General features: G+C 33.0%; 1 long non-coding RNA gene across 9 annotated transcripts in view; it reads right to left on the bottom strand.

Moving 5' to 3' along the window:
• LOC146993078 (uncharacterized) overlaps positions 1-26,339 on the bottom strand; it is a 138,793-nt gene that overhangs the window by 102,288 nt on the left and 10,166 nt on the right. Inside the window, exons 4-5 of one of the 9 annotated variants that reach the window (XR_015038699.1) lie at positions 25,877-25,994; positions 5,967-6,084 (exon numbers count right to left, since the gene is read on the bottom strand). The exons of the other annotated variants lie outside the window; for them this stretch is intronic. This is a non-coding gene — a long non-coding RNA (uncharacterized LOC146993078). The remainder of the gene's footprint in view (positions 1-5,966; positions 6,085-25,876; positions 25,995-26,339) is intronic. 9 annotated transcript variants of the gene reach the window in all.

Raw genomic sequence — 26,339 nt, 5'->3', positions numbered from 1 at the left:
ATTTTGAAATGATGCAAAAAATTTAGATGCAATTTCGTGGGAGAGCAATTGTAATTACCTACATACTAAAATTTTGACCAAAAATTAAAGAAAACTAAGATATTCTTTACTTTCGAAGGAATCAAAGCCATATACTAATATAGGGATGCTCAACATATTGTACTATAAAACCTAAACATAGGAATGAAATTTTCTCAGCTATGTGAGATATCCAATAAAGAGAAATTCCGTAAATTGTAGAATAGAACCTACGTCTGAAAACAGACGAAAGGTAAAACATAATTCAAATACTTTACTTTTAGCATTGAAGCAGGCATTCTACATTAAACTGTATTAATTCACATACAGAATTAGTAATATAATAGCTCAAAATATTGTAAGAACCAAACATGCATTATAAAAACATTAAAAAAACTCTATATGCATTTATTAGTGTTACAGAAAGAGGGTTTATTCTGAAATATTTATTATAAGGTCACTTTCAATGAAATGATAGAAATTTTCACTCAGAGAAGGTACATTCTGTCTGGCTGCCTAGGTTCTATCCCAGCTTCTGTTACAAAAGTTTCATAGAATTTTAAAAATTCAGAAACGAAACTTATGAAGAAATTATTGAACATACCTGGTTCTATGATTTAGCCATTTTACAGACATAATAACTAAATCTTAAACTTGAGGGGGAGGAGAGAACTAGACTAAAGTCTTTGAATTAAAGGGTATTATAAATTCATTTTAAATCAAATTAATTTTGTGAAAGGATTACACAAATATAAGGAATATACATTTTTACTATAACGTAATGTACGTTTTGCCACTTTGAAAATCTCGAGAACTAAAGCGTGAAATATAAGAAAACTGAAATAAATATTTGGAAAATCTCATCGAACTTAAGTTAGTTTCTAAATTAGATATTTTGAGTGTATTTAAAATTAGGCCAACTACTTTATTCACTTCAAATCCATTACATAATACTAGTATTTAAGAAAATGGTAAAAGATTGCAAATATGTTAAATAACAATTCTACTGATCTAGAAATGGGAATAACTGATTTTCATCCTAATTAAGATCAAGAATATCTCAAAAAGCTATTTAACTTGTCCACTGCTAGAATTTCATTCATACGTGGTTCAACATTTATCCATCGACACCGGAAAGAATTTATCTCCTACTTTAAACAATTTCCATCGACTGAAAATGAAGTTTAAAAAATCTTAAAATCTCAAAAGCAAAGGATGCCGAAGAATTTTCACATATGAAAGACAGAGAAGTCAAACAATGAATCAGAAAATTACAAAAGAAGAATTGGGTGCTTATAAAACCCCTTGACAATAAAAGCGCTCATTACGAAGAAGAGCTCTTAACTGAAGATAAGATGAAGGAACTGTTAAATAACACAAGAGCAACATCTGATCTTTTAGCGGAGATTGACCCAATAAAAGAAAAAACAGGACACTTTAAAAGAACTACTGGGAAACATGTGCTCTTTAGAGCGACACGGTGACAGTTGCATCAGTCATTATTATAAGCAAAAGACATCAGCTTTTTCAGAAAATAATTCTGTCATGCATTTGCCAAGAGCACGGAAAGAAGTCCAAAAGAAACTTTCAGAGCGCTTTTCAAAACAAAGTTGAAAGTTAATCTGCAGAATTTTACTTCAAAAATAATAAAACATCTCTGATATGATTTCAAAATGAATTTTTTACTTATGGAATCAATTTTAAATAGATCTTCTCAAATTGGTTCATAAAACTTCACAATATGCCAAAATAGTTCATATTAAGGGAAAAAATAATAAAGTATGCTTAAAACAACTAAGAAAAAGCACATTTTGAACAGCCTTAACAGAAGACAATTTGGCTCCACTAACTTTCTTTACGAGTACTCATTAAATTTTATTTACATTTCTTTTTTGTTCAACATTTAACTTTCAGTGGCTTTTAAGAGAAAGAGCACTTGATAGAGAGACTCTACATTCGGAAAAAACTGAAACAAAATTCGTTTATACACAAGCAGTGCAATTACACTGACCTGTTATGAAGAGAAGACACGTTGGACAGGGAAACTATTAGGCCACACAGAGAGAAAAATGTTTAGCCTCCTCCTCGTAATGCGAAAGGAGGCCACATGGAAAGAAATTACACAACAGCAGTCATTTTGAAACCACTACTAAGCAACAGAACTCTAAGAAATCTCAGACTTCTGATATTTAAAGTGTGATTATCAGTACCACCTCACTCCCAATATTACAATACAATATAAAGAAAGCACCAAATCAGACACTTGAATATGGAATTCAAAACCTACAAAATTAATGCATAAATGCTACCCTAAACATTAAAACGTAATGTGAAGCGTTCATGTAAAATTTATAACTAGTAAAATTCCAATATAAAGCAAATTGTGAAACGGGACGTACAAATTATAACATTCAAGCATTTCTAGTGGAAATAAAGTTAATATAAAACAAAAATTACCAGCCACAGATGTCTTTTTGTTCTGCATTATTTCTCCGTTCTTTTCGTCTTCGTTCTTTTTCTTTCATGATATCATGTTCTGCAATCCAAGAGTGCACAAAAATGATGACAAATTACACTAGAAGAGGCCAAGGGGGGGGGGAAAAGGAATCATTAGATTTTAACTACTTTGAAATTAAAGAATAATTATACACAAAGAGAACTATCTAATATTGTTTCTTAATATACAAAACTTCAAAAGTAGCCTTCTTTGTTTTAAATTCTAGCAATGTGCTACATTGTTACTAAAATCATGACTGCAGTCGATAGAAAAGCAAATGATTTTCCTAATACGACAGAAGTACAGTAAGCGAAGTGGGTTTTTATTGTATGGGTACAACATGAACAATGAAAGAAAAAAAAATTAGACAGTTATTACGGATACACAGAATAAAAGGGATAATGATCTTTGAGAAGAGTAAATAATTTCAGCGCTGGTAGAAAGATGGTGCAAAAGACAATAGGCAGGTAATTTTAAATCACAAATAAACAAAATAAACTTTACTGTTAGCTTTGAAGCAGGTATTATATATTAAACTATCTTAATTCACACACAGAATTAGTGACATAACAGATCGAAAAAGAGTAAGAAACAAACTCGCAATATATTAACATTAAAAGTGCTATACATATATACTTTTATAGATTTATTTTTAGAAAGGGCTCAAAAACACCATTCTAAAAACAGATTTCGAAGAACATCTTGGAAACAAAAGTCATAAACCATAAAAGAAATACTTCATTCAGAATTTTAACGTAAGAACCATTTCTAATTTTAAGTTCTTTACTTAGGTACTCTCATTCATGAGAGAGGAACGCTTAGTCAAATGTACAAGAAAATATCCTGAAATATTACCATGTCAGTTTAATGAAATTATAGCAATATTTCACTCAGGGAAAGAACATATTGTTAGCTGCCCGGGTTCGAGCCCAGCTTGAATACATCAATCTAAAACACATCAGATGCCATTGAATGATACAGCATTTTCAAATGATGCAAAAAATTTAGATGCACTTTCGTGGGAGAGCAATTGTAATTACCTACATACTAAAATTTTGACCAAAAATTAAAGAAAACTAAGATATTCTTTTCTTTCGAAGGAACCAAAGCCATATACTAATATAGGGATGCTCAACATATTGTACTATAAAACCTAAACATAGGAATGAAATTTTCTCAGCTATGTGAGATATCCAATAAAGAGAAATTCCGTAAATTGTAGAATAGAACCTACGTCTGAAAACAGACGAAAGGTAAAACATAATTCAAATACTTTACTTTTAGCATTGAAGCAGGCATTCTACATTAAACTGTATTAATTCACATACAGAATTAGTAATATAATAGCTCAAAATATTGTAAGAACCAAACATGCATTATAAAAACAATAAAAAACTCTATATACATTTATTAGTGTTACAGAATGAGGGTTTATTCTGAAATATTATAAGGTCACTTTCAATGAAATGATAGAAATTTTCACTCAGGGAAGTGACATTCTGTCTGGCTGCCTAGGTTCTATCCCAGCTTCTGTTACAAAAGTTTCATAGAATTTTAAAAATTCAGAAACGAAACTTATGAAGAAATTATTGAACATACCTGGTTCTATGATTTAGCCATTTTACAGACATAATAACTAAATCTTAAACTTGAGGGGGAGGAGAGAACTAGACTAAAGTCTTTGAATTAAAGGGTATTATAAATTCATTTTAAATCAAATTAATTTTGTGAAAGGATTACACAAATATAAGGAATATACATTTTTACTATAACGTAATGTACGTTTTGCCACTTTGAAAATCTCGAGAACTAAAGCGTGAAATATAAGAAAACTGAAATAAATATTTGGAAAATCTCATCGAACTTAAGTTAGTTTCTAAATTAGATATTTTGAGTGTATTTAAAATTAGGCCAACTACTTTATTCACTTCAAATCCACTACATAATACTAGTATTTAAGAAAATGGTAAAAGATTGCAAATATGTTAAATAACAATTCTACTGATCTAGAAATGGGAATAACTGATTTTCATCCTAATTAAGATCAAGAATATCTCAAAAAGCTATTTAACTTGTCCACTGCTAGAATTTCATTCATACGTGGTTCAACATTTATCCATCGACACCGGAAAGAAATTATCTCTTACTTTAAACAATTTTCATCGACTGAAAATGAAGTTTAAAAAATCTTAAAATCTCAAAAGCAAAGGATGCCGAAGAATTTTCACATATGAAAGACAGAGAAGTCAAACAATGAATCAGAAAATTACAAAAAAAGAATTCGGTGCTTATAAAACCCCTTGACAATAAAAGCGCTCATTACGAAGAAGAGCTCTTAACTGAAGATAAGATGAAGGAATTGTTAAATAACACAAGAGCAACATCTGATCTTTTAGCGGAGATTGACCCAATAAAAGAAAAAACAGGACACTTTAAAAGAACTACTGGGAAACATGTGCTCTTTAGAGCGACACGGTTACAGTTGCATCAGTCATTATTATAAGCAAAAGACATCAGCTTTTTCAGAAAATAATTCTGTCATGCATTTGCCAAGAGCACGGAAAGAAGTCCAAAAGAAACTTTCAGAGCGCTTTTCAAAACAAAGTTGAAAGTTAATCTGCAGAATTTTACTTCGAAAATAATACAACATCTCTGATATGATTTCAAAATGAATTTTTTACTTATGGAATCAATTTTAAATAGATCTTCTCAAATTGGTTCATAAAACTTCACAATATGCCAAAATAGTTCATATTAAGGGGAAAAAATAATAAAGTATGCTTAAAACAACTAAGAAAAAGCACATTTTGAACAGCCTTAACAGAAGACAATTTGGCTCCACTAACTTTCTTTACGAGTACTCATTAAATTTTCTTTACATTTCTTTTTTGTTCAACATTTAACTTTCAGTGGCTTTTAAGAGAAAGAGCACTTGATAGAGACTGTACATTCGGAAAAAACTGAAACAAAATTCGTTTATACACAAGCAGTGCAATTACACTGACCTGTTATGAAGAGAAGACACGTTGGACAGGGAAACTATTAGGCCACACAGAGAGAAAAATGTTTAGCCTCCTCCTCGTAATGCGAAAGGAGGCCACATGGGAAAAAATTACACAACAGCAGTCATTTTGAAACCACTATTAAGCAACAGAACTCTAAGAAATCTCAGACTTCTGATATTTAAAGTGTGATTATCAGTACCACCTCACTTCCAATATTACAATACAATATAAAGAAAGCACCAATTCAGACACTTGAATATGGAATTCAAAACCTACAAAATTAATGCATAAATGCTACCCTAAACATGAAAACGTAATGTGAAGCATTTATGTAAAATTTATAACTAGTAAAACTCCAATATAAAGCAAATTGTGAAACGGGACGTACAAATTATAACATTCAAGCATTTCTAGTGGAAATAAAGTTAATATAAAACAAAAATTACCAGCCACAGGTGTCTTTTTGCTCTGCACTATTTCTCCGTTCTTTTCATCTTCGTTCCTTTTCTTTCATGAAACAATGTTCTGCAAACCAAGAGTGCACAAAAATGATGACAAATTACACTAGAAGAGGCCAAGGGGGGAAAAAGGAATCATTAGATTTTAACTACTTTGAAATTAAAGAATAATTATACACAAAGAGAACTATCTAATATTGTTTCTTAATATATAAAACTTCAAAAGTAGCCTTCTTTGTATTAAATTCTAGCAATGTGCTACATTGTTACTAAAATCATGACTGCAGTCGATAGAAAAGCAAATGATTTTCCTAATATGACAGAAGTACAGTAAGCGAAGGGGATTTCTAATCTATGGGTACAACATGAACAATGAAAGAAAAAAAAATTAGACAGTTATTACGGATACACAGAATAAAAGGGATAATGATCTTCGAGAAGAGTAAATAATTTCAGCGCTGGTAGAAAGATGGCCCAAAAGACAATAGGCAGGTAATTTTAAATCACAAATAAACAAAATAAACTTTACTGTTAGCTTTGAAGCAGGTGTTATATATTAAACTATCTTAATTCACACACAGAATTAGTGACATAACAGATCGAAAAAGAGTAAGAAACAAACTCGCAATATATTAACATTTAAAGTGCTATACATATACACTTTTATAGATTTATTTTTAGAAAGGGCTCAAAAACACCATTCTAAAAACAGATTTCGAAGAACATCTTGGAAACAAAAGTCATAAACCATAAAAGAAATACTTCATTCAGAATTTTAACGTAAGAACCATTTCTAATTTTAAGTTCTTTACTTAGGTACTCTCATTCATGAGAGAGGAATGCTTAGTCCAATGTACAAGAAAATATCCTGAAATATTACAACGTCACTTTAATGAAATTATAGCAATATTTCACTCAGAGAAAGAACATATTGTCTAGCTGCCCGGGTTCGAGCCCAGCTTGAATACATCAATCTCAAACACATCAGATGCCATTGAATGATACAGCATTTTCAAATGATGCAAAAAATTTAGATGCAATTTTGTGGGAGAGCAATTGTAATTACCTACATACTAAAATTTTGACCAAAAATTAAAGAAAACTAAGATATTCTTTTCTTTCGAAGGAACCAAAGCCATATACTAATATAGGGATGCTCAACATATTGTACTATAAAACCTAAACATAGGAATGAAATTTTCTCAGCTATGTGAGATATCCAATAAAGAGAAATTCCATAAATTGTAGAATAGAACCTACGTGTGAAAACAGACGGAAGGTAAAACATAATTCAAATACTTTACTTTTAGCATTGAAGCAGGCATTCTACATTAAACTGTATTAATTCACATACAGAATTAGTAATATAATAGCTCAAAATATTGTAAGAACCAAACATGCATTATAAAAACATTAAAAAACTCTATATACATTTATTAGTGTTACAGAATGAGGGTTTATTCTGAAATATTATAAGGTCACTTTCAATGAAATGATAGAAATTTTCACTCAGGGAAGGGACATTCTGTCTGGCTGCCTAGGTTCTATCCCAGCTTCTGTTACAAAAGTTTCATAGAATTTTAAAAATTCAGAAACGAAACTTATGAAGAAATTATTGAACATACCTGGTTCTATGATTTAGCCATTTTACAGACATAATAACTAAATCTTAAACTTGAGGGGGAGGAGAGAACTTGACTAAAGTCTTTGAATTAAAGGGTATTATAAATTCATTTTAAATCATATTAATTTTGTGAAAGGATTACACAAATATAAGGAATATACATTTTTACTATAACGTAATGTACGTTTTGCCACTTTGAAAATCTCGAGAACGAAAGCGTGAAATATAAGAAAACTGAAATAAATATTTGGAAAATCAATGAAATGATAGAAATTCGAGCCCAGCTTGAATACATCAATCTAAAACACATCAGATGCCATTGAATGATACAGCATTTTGAAATGATGCAAAAAATTTAGATGCAATTTCGTGGGAGAGCAATTGTAATTACCTACATACTAAAATTTTGACCAAAAATTAAAGAAAACTAAGATATTCTTTTTGTTTCGAAGGAATCAAAGCCATATACTAATATAGGGATGCTCAACATATTGTACTATAAAACCTAACCATAGGAATGAAATTTTCTCTGCTATGTGAGATATCCAATAAAGAGAAATTCCGTAAATTGTAGAATAGAACCTACGTCTGAAAACAGACGAAAGGTAAAACATAATTCAAATACTTTACTTTTAGCATTGAAGCAGGCATTCTACATTAAACTGTATTAATTCACATACAGAATTAGTAATATAATAGCTCAAAATATTGTAAGAACCAAACATGCATTCTAAAAATATTAAAAAAAACTCTATATACATTTATTAGTGTTACAGAAAGAGGGTTTATTCTGAAATATTATAAGGTCACATTCAATGAAATGATAGAAATTTTCACTCAGGGAACGGACATTCTGTCTGGCTGCCTAGGTTCTATCCCAGCTTCTGTTACAAAAGTTTCATAGAATTTTAAAAATTCAGAAAGGAAACTTATGAAGAAATTATTCAACATACCTGGTTCTATGATTTAGCCATTTTACAGACATAACAACTAAATCTTAAACTTGAGGGGGACGAGAGAACTAAACTAAAGTCTTTGAATTAAAGGGTATTATAAATTCATTTTAAATCAAATTAATTTTGTGAAAAGATTACACAAATATAAGGAATATACATTTTTACTATAACGTAATGTACGTTTTGCCACTTTCAAAATCTCGAGAACTAAAGCGTGAAATATAAGAAAACTGAAAAAAATATTTGGAAATTCTCATCGAACTTAAGTTAGTTTCTAAATTAGATATTTTGAGTGTATTTAAAATTAGGCCAACTACTTTATTCACTTCAAACCCATTACACAATACTAGTATTTAAGAAAAATGGTAAAAGATTGCAAATATGTTAAATAACAATTCTACTGATCTAGAAATGGGAATAACTGATTTTCATCCTAATTAAGATCAAGAATATCTCAAAAAGCCATTTAATTTGTCCACTGCTAGAATTTCATTCATACGTGGTTCAACATTTATCCATCGACACCGGAAAGAATTAATCTCCTACTTTAAACAATTCCCATCGACTGAAAATGAAGTTAAAAAAATCTTAAAATCTCAAAAGCAAAGGATGCCGAAGAATTTTTCACATATGAAAGACAGAGAAGTCAAACAATGAATCAGAAAATTACAAAAGAAGAATCGTGTGCTTATAAAACCCCTTGACAATAAAAGCGCTCATTACGAAGAGCTCTTAACTGAAGATAAGATGAAGGAATTGTTAAATAACACAAGAGCAACATCTGATCTTTTAGCGGAGATTGACCCAATAAAAGAAAAAACAGGACACTTTAAAAGAACTACTGGGAAACATGTGCTCTTTAGAGCGACACGGTGACAGTTGCATCAGTCATTATTATAAGCAAAAGACATCAGCTTTTTCAGAAAATAATTCTGTCATGCATTTGCCAAGAGCACGGAAAAAAGTCCAAAAGAAACTTTCAGAGTGCTTTTCAAAACAAAGTTGAAAGTTAATCTGCAGAATTTTACTTCGAAAATAATAAAACATCTCTGATATGATTTCAAAATGAATTTTTTACTTATGGAATCAATTTTAAATAGATCTTCTCAAATTGGTTCATAAAACTTCACAATATGACAAAATGGTTCAGATTAAGGGAAAAAAATAATAAAGTATGCTTAAAACAACTAAGAAAAAGCACATTTTGAACAGCCTTAACAGAAGACAATTTGGCTCCACTAACTTTCTTTACGAGTACTCATTAAATTTTATTTACATTTCTTTTTTGTTCAACATTTAACTTTCAGTGACTTTTAACCCTCCAGGCGGCAAGGCCGTAGATATGCGTTCGAAAATAATGGCTCTCATAGCGGCAAGGCAGCATATATGCGTCCAAATATTTTGGTCCTCATGGCGGCAAGGCAGCATATATACGTAAACCTAAATTTTGGCACGAAACGGCAAAGCAGCATATATACGGCCTGTCTCAGAATGCCCTCCCCTCACTGCTCTTAATGTAAACTGACAGGTGATAATTTTTCTCTGCGGGAGGTAATTGAGGAGAGGAAACTATCTATTCGCTAGGGGCAAATGGGTTTTATCGTTAGGTTTTGAATAATAGCTCGTTCAAAACTTCCAGCTGTTCTGTGCTTATACCAGCTATAGTAAACTTAAATGTTTATGTTCGTAAAGAGAATTTTCATTTTCCAGCCTAATTATTCTCCAAATTTTAGATGCAGTTTGGCAAAATGTAATTGGAATTAAAATTAAAATTGCAAGAAACTGCAACAATATTTTGAAATATGTGATTTCAATTATATTGCAATTGTAATTAGCATCGCAATTACAATTAGCAAGTAAGTACTTTTTAAATGCAACAATAATGTATGCAATTGCATTTTAATTCTTAAGTCTTACAATTACAATGCAATGATAATCACAAACATTATAATTATATAATCTAATTACAATTAAAAATTTTATTGCATCTAATCACAACTACGGTAATATTAGCTAATTGCAACGTAATTTTAACTGCAATTGCAGTTGGTAATTATAACTACGTAATTAGGAAAGTAATTGTCTCTGATAATTAGAATTACTTAACATAGTGAAATTATGATCATAATTGTAATTCTGAGTTGTAAGGATCTTAAGTTTTACTAACGTTTATTTTATTTTAAATCTTTACTATCACTTCTTATTTTCTACTTCCGGCCAGAATTATAAGCGTTAAAGTATTTATGCAAAGTTTGTCTGGCGAACGCCAAGTATTTAAGTTGTGGCTTTTTGCCAAGCGAGAGAGAGGAAGCAGTTAGTCGAAGCAGGCCGCTTACCTTAGAAGTTTACTCAGTTGCTGGTTGCTTTCCAGGCCAGAGGTTTTAATCCTCTTGATAAATTAAACGTATTGTAGTGTTCACAGTCTCTGTGCTACATACGCTTCCTGTTATTATAAGGCCAATCTTCCACGTATATTATTCTAAAGTTAAATTAGAGTTTAGTTTTATTTTGATATCTTTTACGTTAGACCCCGAGTGGAGGGTCATTGTATTCCGAAGTACGGAAGTCATTGTATATAAAGAAAAATAAAGGGTTTTGTATACCCTTCGTCTGTATCCTGTCTACTTACTACAATTAGTGAACATAGCTTTAGTAAGTTCTCTGTTCCTAGTCAGGTCATTGTATGTTTCCGAAGAAGGTTAGAAAAAACATTGAACCTGATAGTGGCGCCCAACGTAGAAGAATAACCATGGCCGAGTTTCAAGAAGAACCTGTGCTGCCTGCAGAAACGGCTCAGAATCCAGAAATGCCAGCTGCCGCCCTGGAAGGATTTGGGTACATCGTCCAGACCATGCGCGCTTCGATGAAACCAGAAGCAACATTTAATGGAAACTCACCGGTAACCAGTTTTTTGGAAAAATTGGATGACCACTTCATGCTCTACCCCGTGCACGAGTTTCAAAAAGTTACCTTAGCTACCAGCGCTTTGAGGGGCCAAGCGCTTAACTGGTTCAAATGTATCGGCAGAAGTCTGTTGGGTCAAGCAGGAAGTCCCACCTATACTTACGAAAATTTCAAGACTGCCCTACTAAAAGCCTTCCCTGTTGTAAGGAAGCGTGCGAAATTAGAAACAGAACTTTTCAGTATATATCAACAAAGAATCGAAAACCTCTCGAGCTTTATTTTAAGAAAAATTCACGTTTTCAAACTCTTGTATGGAAACCGTCCGGATCCTGAAATAATTCAAATGATTTTGCCGAGGTTACTACCCCAAGTGCAAGACTTTATTGAATTATGAAATCCGACTACACTGGAAAAGTTATTTGAGCTAGCAATCCAGTTTGAAAGTAGAAGAACGGCGGACGTCGAAAGAAGACGCCAATATCAACAGCGAAACCAATTTGGTACGCCAAGACTACAGCAAACTCAAGCACATGGCTACGGAGAAAAAGCGAATCAGTGGGCAAGGAAACCCGAGCATTCAAAAACAGCCGGCGGACGTCGACAGTTCAATAGCAACCCAGGAAAAAAGTCTCAAGGTCAGTGGAGAAAGAAGTCTTGGTAAATAATATCCCGGCCACCGCACTCCTGGATACTGGCGCGCAGTGTTCCTGTGTGGCAGAAGTCTTTTTTAGAAAGTATTTTCGCAAATACAGCATATATAATGCGGATAATACGACAGTATTAGCGGCGCAAGGAGAAGAATGTAAGTGCGTAGGTAAAGTACCTTTATATATCCGTATCAAGGACGAACAAGTAAAGGTGATGTTTTTTATAGTAAAGAATTTGCAAGCACATTTAATCATAGGAATAGACTTTCTTTCAGAAGCACAAGCTACACTGGATTTTAATGAAGCGTCCCTTAGGCTGACTATGAAACCAGTGCGTGTAGAAAAGGTTGAACCGCCAAGGTTAAATCTTGACCACCTGCTTAATGACGAGCAAGATAGAATCCGACAAGTGGTAATTGAATTTGCTTCCTTATTTAGTGATATTCCAGGATTTACTCAGGTTACTAACCATAGTATTGACACCGGAGATGCATTGCCGGTTCGTCAAAAACGATACCGGTATGATAAGAATAAGGAAAAAATTATAGAATGGCATATTACCGATATGCTACGTAAAAAGATCATAACGCCCATCTCAAGTAGTTATGCTAGCCCGGTGGTTTTATGTAAGAAAAATAATGACTATCCTTTGACACATCCAAAAAGGTGGAGATTCGCAATTGATTACCGTAAATTAAACTCCATAACTAAATATCCGGTATATCCGTTACCTATAATTGAAGAAATTCTAAGGAACATAACATCCACCAAATATATGACGACTTTAGACTTAACGACTGGTTATTTTCAAATAGGGGTTAGGCCTGAGGACGTGCCTAAGACTGCTTTTATAACCAAGTCTGGCACTTATGCATTTTTGCGTATGCCGTTTGGCCTTTCAGGGGCGCCGGCAACATTTCAGCGATGTATGGACATTGTGTTAAGACCTGTTCTTGGAAAGTCCACATTTATCTATTTAGAAGATATCATTATTACTAGTGATAATCTCGACCAACATGTACAGGATTTAAGACAGGTGTTTTCTTTATTAAATGAGGCCGGTCTAAAAGTTAATGTCGAAAAGTGCAAATTTGCAGCCCCTGAATTAAAATATTTAGGTTACAAGATATCTCAGAAAGGAATAGAGACAGACGAATCAAAAATAATCGCTGTACAAAGGTATCCGACACCAAACACGGCGAAGAAGCTCTCTTCTTTTCTAGGACTTTGTTCATATTATAGGTCCTTTATAAAAAATTTTGCAGCTATTGCTGAACCATTGTTAAAATTAAAAAGGAAAAAGGCAAGATTCTCTTGGACGGCCGAAGCCAATAGTGCTTTCGAAAAATTAAAACAAGCATTAACGCAAGCCCCTGTGTTGAAATTTCCTGAAAAGGATGAGAATTTAGAAATTTCAGCGGATGCTTCGGATTATGCGGTAGGAGCGGTACTTTCGCAAAATCAGCAGCCCGTGGCATTTTTTAGCCGAACTTTAAATCAAACACAAAGAAACTATTCCGCGACCGAGAGAGAGGCACTTGCAGTTCTGTTAGCAGTGCAAAAGTTCCGAGTCTATTTTGGAAAGGCGCCGATAACAGTATATTCTGATCATGCGGCGGTAACTAGATTGTACTCAGGGAAAAATTTATCCCCAAGGTTAATAAGATGGGCACTCAAGCTGCAAGAATATAATCTGGTAATCAAGCATACCCCCGGAAAGGAAAATATCGTAGCAGATGCCCTATCACGAATTAAATTAGACGAACAGGGTAATACCGTAAAAGTTGCAATGCTGACAGCGTGTACAATAAATTCCCGAGAAACTGTAATAACCGAACTGGGTAAGGATCCTGAGTTTGGAAGTATTTATGAGTATTTGAAGGATCCTGAAAATTTTAGCCACCAAGATATTGTGGCGATAAGAAATAGGGCGGCCCATTACGAACTAATAGATGGTCTATTATTTTATACAAAAACTACGAATTCCAACAACGAATTTCGACCTGTTATCCCAGCTAGTCTTAGATTAAATATCCTGCAAGAGATCCATGACAGCCCTTTAGCTTCTCATGCTGGTATTCGAAAAACTATCCAACGCGTACGCGAGGCAGTCTACTTTCCTGAACTGCAAAAGTTAACAAGGGCGTATGTCCAGTCCTGCCCAACATGTCAAGCCGTTAATTATATTAATTTCCGCCCGGCCGGGTTTCTAAATAGTATTAAATCCGAATTTCCAAATGAAATAATCGGCATCGATTTATTGGGCCCTTTCCCAAAAAGTCAGTTAAACAAAAGTCGCTATCTCCTTGTTATGGTTGATCATTTTAGTAAATGGACCGAAATTGTTCCCTTAAAACGAGCCTCCGCGAAATTAGTTACCGATTCTATTTTAAATAAATATATTTTAAAATACGGGGCGCCCCTAAAAGTTATATCGGATAATGGTCCTCAATTTGTAAGTAATATATTTGAAGACATGTGCAAAAAACTGGGCATACGTCATTTAAAAATGGTCCCGTATCGGCCGCAATCAAATATAGCGGAATGGGTCAACAGAAATATAGTGAAAATTATCCGTAGTTATGTTAAAAATTTTCATAAAAGCTGGGATAACTATGTCAATGAATTTGCTTTCGCCCTTAGGACCGCAAAACATGATACGACGGGAAAAACTCCTGCTGAGTTATTTCTAGGCAGAAAGATTATAACACCGTTAGATAAATTATTTTATGTGCAACAAAGAGCCCCAGAATTTAAAATGGGTGATATAGAAAAACTAATTAAGGAGGCAAAGAAGAATACTGAAGTAGCACAGAGAAAACAAAAATTGTATTATGACTTGAAACGACAGGGAGTAACTTATAAAGTAGGGGATGAAGTACTAAAAATTAAGCATTCACTTTCTTCAGCACCAGAAGATAAAACTGCCAAATTTTTTCCACGATTTGAAGGACCATATGTTATAGAAAAAATAACTCACGCTGTTGTAGTGTTAAAGGCCAGAAATGGTGAAATCTGTTCCGCAAATATTGATCAAATTAAGCCCTACTTCGATCGTAATAAAATGCAAATCTTTTCAGATCTTTTGCAGGATCCAGCACGGCAGACACCGCAGGTACAAGTTCCAGAGGTGGGAAAACGACAAGTACAAGGGCAAGCCAATGAGAGACAGAAGCAAGTGAAAAGAAAATTGCCCCGCGGAAAAATTGAAGGTAAAAAGAAAAAGAAGCCGTTCCACCGTCCAGAAAACAGAGTTCACGAACACCCCCAGAATGAAGAAGGGAGAAGGACGACGTATGTGAAGAGGACCAGGAGAAATGACGGCAACTATAACCCGGCTTTAAAACGGAAGATCGACTCATCCGACAGAACTCTCCGCAGCAAAAGTCGCCGAACTGCGGAAGGGCCATCAGCGGCGGAGGAAAAAGTACAAGAAAAATTTGAACGGCCAACAACGAGGTCCAAGCAGGATCACGACAGAAGTTTCCCGGTTCCACCAAGACCAGCTGCCTTCAAACGGCCAAGACCACAAGCAGAGGACAAAAGGAAGGTGTTCAAGGGTGGCCGTACTGGTGAAAAACGGAAGCTTCCAGAGGAAAGCACTGAAGGGCGAGCCCGTACAAGAAGGAAGATCAACCAAGCTACTATCTGCTATACCTTTAAAGACTGGGCCCAGAAAAGGATGTCCAAATATTACAAAGATAAGTAAAATTTTATGTTACTTTGCAAACTTAAGTTAATCTTTCATTCTTACTGCAAGTGGCAGATTTCAAGAAGTTTTACCTCATGCGAGGTCTACCTTTATCGCCAAAAGGGCGAGAAATGAGTTGTGACCGATTTTCTTATTATGTTTTTAAATTACTCGTGCGTAAAACTAAAGTTGATGTATAATAGCGTTGTGTAAAGACTTAAATCTTGCAAAAAGTTATTGTATAAATTTTATTTAAAACATTCTAGCAAGAAAGAAGTTTTAGTCTGAAAGACTTTTTGAAATGTAGTATTATTTCAATGTAGAAAGAATTGGCACTTGCTTTGAAAAGAATAGAAGTTAACAATGTACTACTAATGTATGTTTTCAAATGTGTAAAATTAACGGCAGGTTGATATGTTCTTATATACATGTGAACTGTTATTTTAAATGTTAAGAAATACCGTGATATGGTAAAAGTGAAAGTAATGTTAAAAATTTGTTATTCGTGTGACTGTAAAGATTAAAATCATGACGAATATGTGGTAAAGGTTGAATGATGTAGTTAGGCTCTCTGACGCTACACTTTAGAGTTAGCCACTTTCAGAATAGTACCTCAGGGTTTAGAGTTGAAAGTAGGGTGTGTTAAGAGGTCTCGTTATGTTGAATTTTAACACGTTAGTGTTTTGATTGTAGGAGGAAGTGTGGCACACGTAGACAGAAACACATTCGTGTTTGGTGTTTTTACAACACATGTCAGAGAGCACGGGGAGAGATAATTAAAATAGTCATGAATGAAATAAGAATGTTAAGAGAAGTATATTCTATATGTTATTTGCAATGTCATTCTGTAACATTTCATTAAACTAGTTTTCCTTCCAGATCTCTGGAAGGAACCAGAATTGAATAAAGCTCCTGTTTAGATGCAGTACAGATGAAAAAAAAAAAAGATTGTTGTAGATCCTGGGAGCTGCTATTGTAACAAATTTCTTTCTTTTAAATTTTCTAGTTTCTAACGAAGTTATGATTGTAAAAGGTTGGCCTCGCGTTAGATTTTAGAGCTAAAAGTTTTCAACAAGGTCGTTTTAGACCTCAGTTTCAAACTAATTAACTCTGGCAAACTAATAAACTTAAGATCCTTACATACTAATAATAAGTATGTAAGGATCTTAAGTTTTACTAACGTTTATTTTATTTTAAATCTTTACTATCACTTCTTATTTTCTACTTCTGGCCAGAATTATAAGCGTTAAGGATTTTATGCAAAGTTTGTCTGGCGAACGCCAAGTACTTAAGTTGTGGCTTTTTGCCAAGCAAGGGAGAGAGGAAGCAGTGAGTTCGAAGCAGGCCGCTTACCTTAGAAGTTACGCAGTTGCTATTTGCCTTCCAGGCCAGAGGTTTTAATCCTCTTGATAAATTAAACGTATTGTAGTGTTCACAGTCTCTGTGCTACATACGCTTCCTGTTATTATAAGGCCAATCTTCCACGTATATTATTCTAAAGTTAAATTAGAGTTTAGTTTTATTTTGATATCTTTTACGTTAGACCCCGAGTGGAGGGTCATTGTATTCCGAAGTACGGAAGTCATTGTATATAAAGAAAAATAAAGGGTTTTGTATACCCTTCGTCTGTATCCTGTCTACTTACTACAATTAGTGAACATAGCTTTAGTAAGCTCTCTGTTCCTAGTCAGGTCATTGTATGTTTCCGAAGAAGGTTAGAAAAAACATTGAACCTGATAAAGTGTAGTATGCAATTGTAATAAAATTATGCAATTACTAAGTAGTTATAGTTAAAAAGTAGCTGTTTTTTTAATTACAATTACAATTTACGTAATTTCATTTAAATTACAATTACTCTATATTTGTGAAATCCAATTTCATATTCAATGCAACTGCAATCATATAATCTAATTACAATTAGACTGTCATTGTAAATCCAGTAAGTAATTATAATAATGTAATTAGGATAGCAATTGTTTCTGATAAAAGCAGTTACGTAGCCCAGGAAAATCATGATCTTAATTGCAAATGTAATTGCAGAATGCAATTGAAAACACATAGTAATTGGAATAATATTATGCAATTATCTTGTAATTACAATGTAACAATTTTTAATTACATATACAATTTACTCATATGCATTTTAATTATAATTGCATTTTAATTGTGAAATCTAATTGAATAAACAGTATAACTGTAATTATATAATCTAATAAAAATTACAATGCAATTGTAATGACCTCTTAATTAAAATTGCGCAGCAGATGATTGTAACTATTTAATCAGAAAAACAACTGCCCCTTATAATTTCAGTGACATAGGCTAAGGAAATCGTGATAATTTTTGAAAATTACAGTCAATAATATTATATTCGAAATGTTTCTGCATTTTGGATAATGAGTTTTTAAATAATACAACGGGATAATCACCTATAAGAAAAATATTAATATTTTCTGTCATGTCTTCTTACATATATTGTAGTTTGTGGTACCAGCATAAATAGGAGTTTATTTAAAGGGAATATTTTATATAGACCGAAATGCACATAACGTTAGTAAGCAAATATGTATGTTTATGATCTTCGATATACATGTGAACTTAAATTACAAGATTAAGGGAAAGCAGGCAAAGAGTTTATGCCAGTGCAAAGGGATGTTTTCGCAAAGGATTTGTTACGGGACGCTTGTCTTGTTTACATTACACAAGAAATAAACCCTAAAAATTACATTTATTCTTTTCTTTTCAGAAAAGTTTGGTTTGGTTTATTTAATTATGGCAAAGCACACTAGGGCTATCTGCCTATGAGGAGGGATGCCTTCGTGGAGGACTTTCTAAGGGAAACTGGCTCGTATACATGTTACACATGGGGAAAACTACGAAAACACCCATGCAGCCAGCCCGTTCGCGAGATTCGAACCTCGGACCGAACTACCAGTGTTCAGCGACTTTACCGCTCGGGCGCTGGTGGGCCTCTTTTCAGAAAGGAGATCATCAAGGACTAAACTAAGCCTCATAATTTTATCCAACCTATTGCTTTAGCTGGTAAAAAAGGATTCTGATCAGCAATCAGTATGCTTAATCGCTGTGTGTATTAGACATTTTACTAAATCCATTACTTAATCCATGAATTACCGCCCAGACAGTAAAGTGGTTCGTGACTCTGGTTGCCTTACCGAAGAGCCTGGGTTCGAATCCCGGCTAGGGCATGAATGTAATTTCTTCGTCCTCTTCATATGTGGCAACGGTGGCCCACGTATTAGTTCCCTCCTTAATAACATGACCGGCCTTAGTAGTGATCAATGTCTATAAACGGCTACTACCTGCCATTGGAAAAAAAAAATTACGAATTGGTCTTTTATTCAACATAACACACATTTTCCATAAATAGTTAAAATGCATTATTCAGTTACAAGTGAAAGTACTTGCATGAACTATTTTCCATCATTGTTTCACGTAAGAACAAATAAAAGTACAATTTTCTTATGCACCTGTGATTGTCATATTATTTGGATTACGGTAAAGACTGCAAAGATGCTTCTGTGGAGGACTTTCTAAGGGAAACTGGCTCATGTTCACATCACCCGTTAATAAAAGCAGAAAAAGATCTTTACTTAATTGAATGCAACGAAAAGTTTAAAAAGATTGATGTACTCATAGAGAACTTTCGAAAATAAAATGATTTGTATTCATGTTACACACAAGGAAATCCACGGAGCTATCTAAACATTTAGATTGTTTGCCAAAATGGGCATCCGATTTGAACTAGTAGTATTCAAAAGACGACTTATTACCCTGCTGAGTGAAAAATCTAATTGCTTTTGAAGTTATATTGTAATTCGAACAATCATTGTATTACAATTATTATTATTATTTTTTCCCCAATGGCAGATTGTGAACAGTTACAGTGCAACACAGTCCATTAGTCTATACAAGGCCAGAAGTTGCAGTCACTTTATTATGGAGGAATCTAATATGTGGGCCACCATCGCCTCCTATGAAAGGACAAACAGTTAAAGCCATGCCTTCTCTGGGATTCGAACCCAGGCCCTTCGGTGTTGCAGTCAGGCTTCCCTAACCACTATACCATCTGGGCGGCACAATTACAATTATAACTGCATTAGTTGTAGTTTTAACTACAATGAATTACCAGCTTTTCTCAGTCAATAACAGATAGCTTAAACTTTAAAGATAAATGGAAGGTCTTATAATTTGTCGAATGGCAATATTCTAAGAAAGTGTAGTCTCCAGGATGGTCGAAGTTTAATTACAGTCTTACATTTCGCATACTCGCAGCACTTGCCCAAAGGCTGTTCCAAGATTATTTCTGTTCACCTCATCCATTAATTTTGGAGCAGAATCATGTCTAGAGACATTTTTTTCTGAGGACAGTATTTTATATAATAGAAAAAAAAATAATAATAATGCGTCTCCCTCAAGGTGCAGGAAACAACAAGTACTGATAAATTTAATTGAAATTACAATTATAATTTTAGTTAATACAAATACAATGATACTTTAACGGTTAGAATTACATTATAGTAGTTCTAATGGCAAAAATATCAAATGAGTGTTATAGATTAGTATATTTTTACTTATCACAATATTAAACTTTTAATTCCGTTTTATTTTATTTAGCTTATCACAATATTGAGCTTTTTAATACCGTCGGTACTGAAAAAATATTTTACTACTGTCATGAAATGTATATCCGATAATGGTTTCTCATTGATGTTTTTCTTATATATTTTTCTGCATAATTCATAAATGTTTGCAATGGAAATAATTCTGAGGCTTTTATAATACTTCTAAATTTTCATGAAATAAAGTTCCATTAAAGTTTACTTGAAGGAGACTCTCAGTGCAAGCACTCGAAAAGAAGTTATGCTAAATTTACATATTATGAAATGGTTGAATGTACAGTATTTACTTGTAACAGCGGTGCTCAATATATCGCGTTTTCTGAAAGAATGCATATGTTGCCTAAAATCGAATTTAAATCACTATAATCAGAATAATTGGCTAAAGTATTAAATTGTAATTTTTACAGCATCAATCGAATTAGTGGATTTTATTGAAGATAAAAATGTTTTGATATTGACAAGCTATATTAGTTTTTGTACTATAATGAATGCTAGCTAGTAGCTATATGAATATAATGAATGTACTATAATGAATGCTACCTAGTAGCTACTCTAGTTAATAGCTAGAGTAAAACTCAGGATATGGTAACATTAAATAAATAAATAAATAAAATTTAAAAAAAAAAAGAAGAAGCAGAAAACGAAAGCGAAAAGGAACTGAATACATTCGGAAAGAGAAGGCTTACTATATTGAAACATTAGAAACGTGTAGACAAAGTGTTAATACTATATGTGAGAAAATACTAAGGACAAATTGAAATACATCACAGCTACGTTTGGTGCTTTCTATATTATTTGTATCAATATTAATATAAGTACCGAAAAATACTTAAAAAATAGGTATTTTCGAAACTTTAAAGGAACAAAATTGCAGTCTGAAAATTTATAGCAGCGGAACTTTTGAAGTAATTTCATGCCTTCTGAAGGTCGCCATGAACATAACAATTTATAACTGTCAGCTTTTACAACTAGGAATCAGATAAACTCTATTGTCTGGTAAACCGGACTGTCTAGTAATGTTTTCGGTACTGTCTAGTTTCCGGGAATGGCGATGTATGCAAGCTTTTTCCTCTTTCTGCCCTAAGAATAAACAGCTCATAGGGGAATTCTGAAAAATATATAACGCTTTCGTATATGTACTCATAACTTGATATTCACAATAGCGTTTCTTTATTTAGATAGCTTTGAGCATGCAAATTCAGTAAAAATCAGAAAACAAGTACCATACTTATAACAAAGCAGGTTATCTCAGTAAATGAAGGGAATTAAATACCGGCGATGGCAAGATTTTCCCATGGTTTGAAGACTAAGTAATTTATTCCTTTCAGAAAATTTTCTCGGAAAGCAAACCATCACTTACGGATAGAAGAATGTTCTAAGAACTACGGGACAAATTTATAATGGGAATAAAAGAATGAAAGAAATCGGAAACTCTTTTCTAGTAATCATTTTACTCCTCGAAAGTTGGTTTCAGTATCACCTTTTTAAGGAAATGACACATGAAATGGATTTCAGAAACTGAATCTCGAAATCATCAATAACTATCCAATATTCTGCATTTGTAAATATTTATTTAATTTGCATTTCAACCAAATGTTGAAAACAAAGCGGAAAAAAATCTCCTTACAAAAGGAAAAAAAAAAAAATTCCCATTTTTTTACAGTGATATTCCATTAAATTATATCAGAAAATCATATCACTGATGGATGCAATAAATACTAATTTCAGACATGTTGCCTGTTTATGTTGTTATCTCTCTTTTGCAACTGAACACTGGTTTTGCCTAAGTTTGAATTCCGGCGAATGCGTTCGTTGCTTGGTATTTTGGTGAATTTTAGGTTGAATATATCAAACCATTTTCCCTGAAAAAGTCATCTACAAACGCATCATTTTCGTCAAGCAGGTGCCATCGTATGCTGCCTGACGAATGTGCAAGAATTTTTCTTCTTTTACACAGCTTTCATAATCATACATTACCCACCAGCGGCCGAGCGGTAAAGACGCTGAACACTGGTAGTTCGGTCCGAGGTTCGAATCCCGCGAACGGGCTGGCTGCATGGTGGTTTTCCCCATGTGTAACGTGTATACGAGCCAGTTTCCCTTAGAAAGTCCTCCACGAAAGCATATCTCCATTTAGGCAGATAACCCTCGTGTGCTTTGCCTTGAATAGCACCGTACCAATAATACCATAATCACATATTATATTATTGAACATTTTTAATTTGCAAAACTATAAGTTATGGAAAACTCAATGACATATTTATTTAGATAAATAAAAAGATAAAAATTAAATGCGTCATCGGCATCATTTTGTTAGTAATATCATTATATAATCTATTGTACTTTTTTTTTTTTTTTTTTTTTTTAGTGTACTGGGGAATTAAAGAAAATTTCTCAAAAGTATCATCATGTTTTCGTAAACTGATATATAGTGTTAAATTATTATATTAAATTTCAGTTTATTATAGCAGAAATCGTAAATAGCTGCATTATGTATAGCTCTTGCTTCCCTGAGCTTTCAGAAGTTAATCTGTGTCCATCCGCATAATCGAGGAGCAGGTCGATTTGTTTCTCAGTGCAATCGCTGTGGGATCTTAATTCTACTGACCGATGTTCTATAAATTTAAAATATTTTGCCCTGCCTAAATTCTGTAGCTCTCTACATTCTAAAACTTTTGCCGTTGTCAAGTGCCAAATTCTTAGAATTTCGCCATCCCTAAATTTTCTTGTTCGATGCCTCTTTAAATTCTAAGAATTTTTCAGCCATTAATCTGCCTCCTGGCCAGACGTGTTTTTCGATGCCACATATGTCACTGAAAAAGTTGAAGAATCGGAATTTTAAAAGCAAACTTCCTACTTTTCATCAAATAAATTTTATCGATTAGCAGTGCTATGGAAGCATTAAAACATTTATGTAATAAATAAACAAATACTTCAGAAACATTTTTTTCTCTCTACTGAAGAAAGGCCTGTCTCTGACTACCTGCGAATTTGATTAAGTTTTATCCAAAATCTACGTCAAAGCGTTTCTTTTTGGCCTAATATTAAATTTTACATTGGCATGTTCCTGTCCCTGCTTGATGTTGACAAGATTTATTCAAAACTTACTGTTCTTATTTTTTATTTTAAAACAAACAATTTAAATGGAAATCCTCAGCTTGCTTTTATTTATTTAAATAATAACATTTGATAATGTGAATTGAGATTAAGAAGTAATTTGCGTATTTGAACCCAAAAAAAATGTTAAACACCAATTTTGAAGCTTTTGTTTTGGTTTGCTTTATTTTTCCTTCAAAGCACGCGAGAGCTATCTGCCTAAAGGAAGGAATGCCTCCGTGGAGGACATTCTAAGAAAAACTTACTTGCGCCCACATTATGCACAGAGAAAACCACAAAAATTCCACTTTGAAAGGTAAAAGTGTCTAAGTTTTTAGAGCGAGATTTTCCTAACAATGAATTTTAGCAATTTAATACAAGTGCTATATTTAATTAAGAATTAAAACAATGTTCTTTTGTGATTTACGTAAGGTAGCTCTTTCTGTCAAAAATAATCATATGAAAATGCACCGAATTTCAGTACCATGTAATTTAGTTCGGAAACTGAGAGGTAGCTGTGACTTCTTGTTTATATGTAGAAAATTTTTAATAAGGTTATTATAACTGAAATTTGTTTCAAAATATTCAATATTTCATAACTTCTATCAACCAATAAATGCGATAAAGGTAAACTCCCCTTTTATAAATATGAAACAAGATAAACGAAATAAATTTGTGGTAAAATGAATTACAAACATTATGTCGATATGACTGACACTGAGCATGTGTTTGTTATTTTAATAGTAATTTAATTATCAATTAAATGTAGCTTTCAATAGGAATTAGGTATTTTAAGCCTCTTATAAATTTTTTCTTAGCGTTAAAGCTCGATAACATGAATCAAAAGCAGAAAATTAGTTAAACTACACTGTCTCACTAGTCGTAAGATTATATTACTGAAATATGCATATAAAAACAAATTAACATTTTATAAACGTACATTAAAATACCGAAACGCAATAAAAATCAATAACATTTATACTTTAAAAGCAACAAAGCCGGGCTCATGTGAATCACTAGAAGAGGCGCCAAATTGGCTATACGAATTCGAAAATTACTTTAATTATTAGAGGAAATAGGCTTCGTCAAACTTAAATCAATAAAACAAACCAAAAAAATTGCAAGAAAACCTGGAAATTAATGCAATATGCATTTCAGTGTTATTTCTTATTTATCAAAAACGAATTTTTTAACGTTTTCATTTGAAAATTATAAATAATAGGCTACATTATTTCTCTGAATTTATAAAACTACGATTAAAAAATACTTTAAGAATTATGGTATAATTATGCTATAAGAGTTACGACATTTTGATTTAATACAATTACTTTTGCTTAATACAAGTGTAGCTATTTTTATATTTATATGGACGCGCATTGACCTTTCTGCCTCAGGTGAAAAATTATCTTGGCACGGCTCTGATAAGCAATTAAGATTAGAAATATGCACAAAATTAGTAACAAGGCAATACAAAACTTCCTTTTCTGTTTTGGATTTCCAGAGAAAAATATCTTTTTTCGTCTAACCAAAGCATGGACACAAAACGTGTTCCTTCCTCCGTAAGGGCAAAAGCAGCCCGTCTGCTTACTCGCCTCTAGGTGGTAATCAAAGGACAGTAGGAAACCATCACTTAAGTGAAACGACTTGTTGATCGCCCTACAAGAAGGGGGGAAGAAAATCTAACAAAGGCCGTTTTCAGGACAATTTTGGTTCACACTAAATGAAAAAAAAATTGTAAACATGGTTAATTTTTACTGCAGTTTTCGAGACGTAAATAGATTTGAATGTGAGCCTCCCGGTGGGTTAAGAGAAAGAGCACTTGATAGAGACACTCTACATTCGGAAAAAACTGAAACAAAATTCGTTTATACACAAGCAGTGCAATTAAACTGACCTGTTATGAAGAGAAGACCCGTTGGACAGGGAAACTATTAGGCCACACAGAGAGAAAAATGTTTAGCCTCCTTCTCGTAATGCGAAAGGAGGCCACATGGGAAAAAATTACACAACAGCAGTAATTTTGAAACCACTACTAAGCAACAGAACTCTAAGAAATTTCGGACTTCTGATATTTATAGTGTGATTATCAGTACCACCGCACTTCCAATATTACAATACAATATAAAAAAAGCACCAATTCAGACACCTGAATATGGAATTCAAAACCTAAAAAATTAATGCATAAATGCTACCCTAAACATTAAAACGTAATGTGAAGCGTTCATGTAAAATTTATAATTAGTAAAACTCCAACATAAAGCAAATTGTGAAACGGGACGTACAAATTATAACATTCAAGCATTTCTAGTGGAAATAAAGTTAATATAAAACAAAAATTACCAGCCACAGATGTCTTTTTGCTCTGCACTATTTCTCCGTTCTTTTCATCTTCGTTCCTTTTCTTTCATGATATCATGTTCTGCAATCCAAGAGTGCACAAAAATGATGACAAATTACACTAGAAGAGGCCAAGGGGGAGGGAAGGAATCATTAGATTTTAACTACTTTGAAATTAAAGAATAATTATACACAAAGAGAACTATCTAATATTGTTTCTTAATATATAAAACTTCAAAAGTAGCCTTCTTTGTTTTAAATTCTAGCAATGTGCTACATTGTTACTAAAATCATGACTGCAGTCGATAGAAAAGCAAATGATTTTCCTAATACGACAGAAGTACAGTAAGCGAAGGGGGTTTTTAATGTATGGGTACAACATGAACAATGAAAGAAAAAAAAAATTAGACAGTTATTACGGATACACAGAATAAAAGGGATAATGATCTTCGAGAAGAGTAAATAA

The sequence above is a fragment of the Stegodyphus dumicola genome, chromosome X1 (genome assembly GCF_044657685.1).
Source record: "Stegodyphus dumicola isolate Sdum_Otavi_A_Nest chromosome X1, ASM4465768v1".
In the NCBI taxonomy this organism is placed as follows: Eukaryota; Metazoa; Arthropoda; class Arachnida; order Araneae; family Eresidae; genus Stegodyphus; species Stegodyphus dumicola.
The sequence above is the reverse complement of the archived record's forward strand: the minus strand, read 5'-3'. Positions and strand labels throughout refer to the sequence as shown.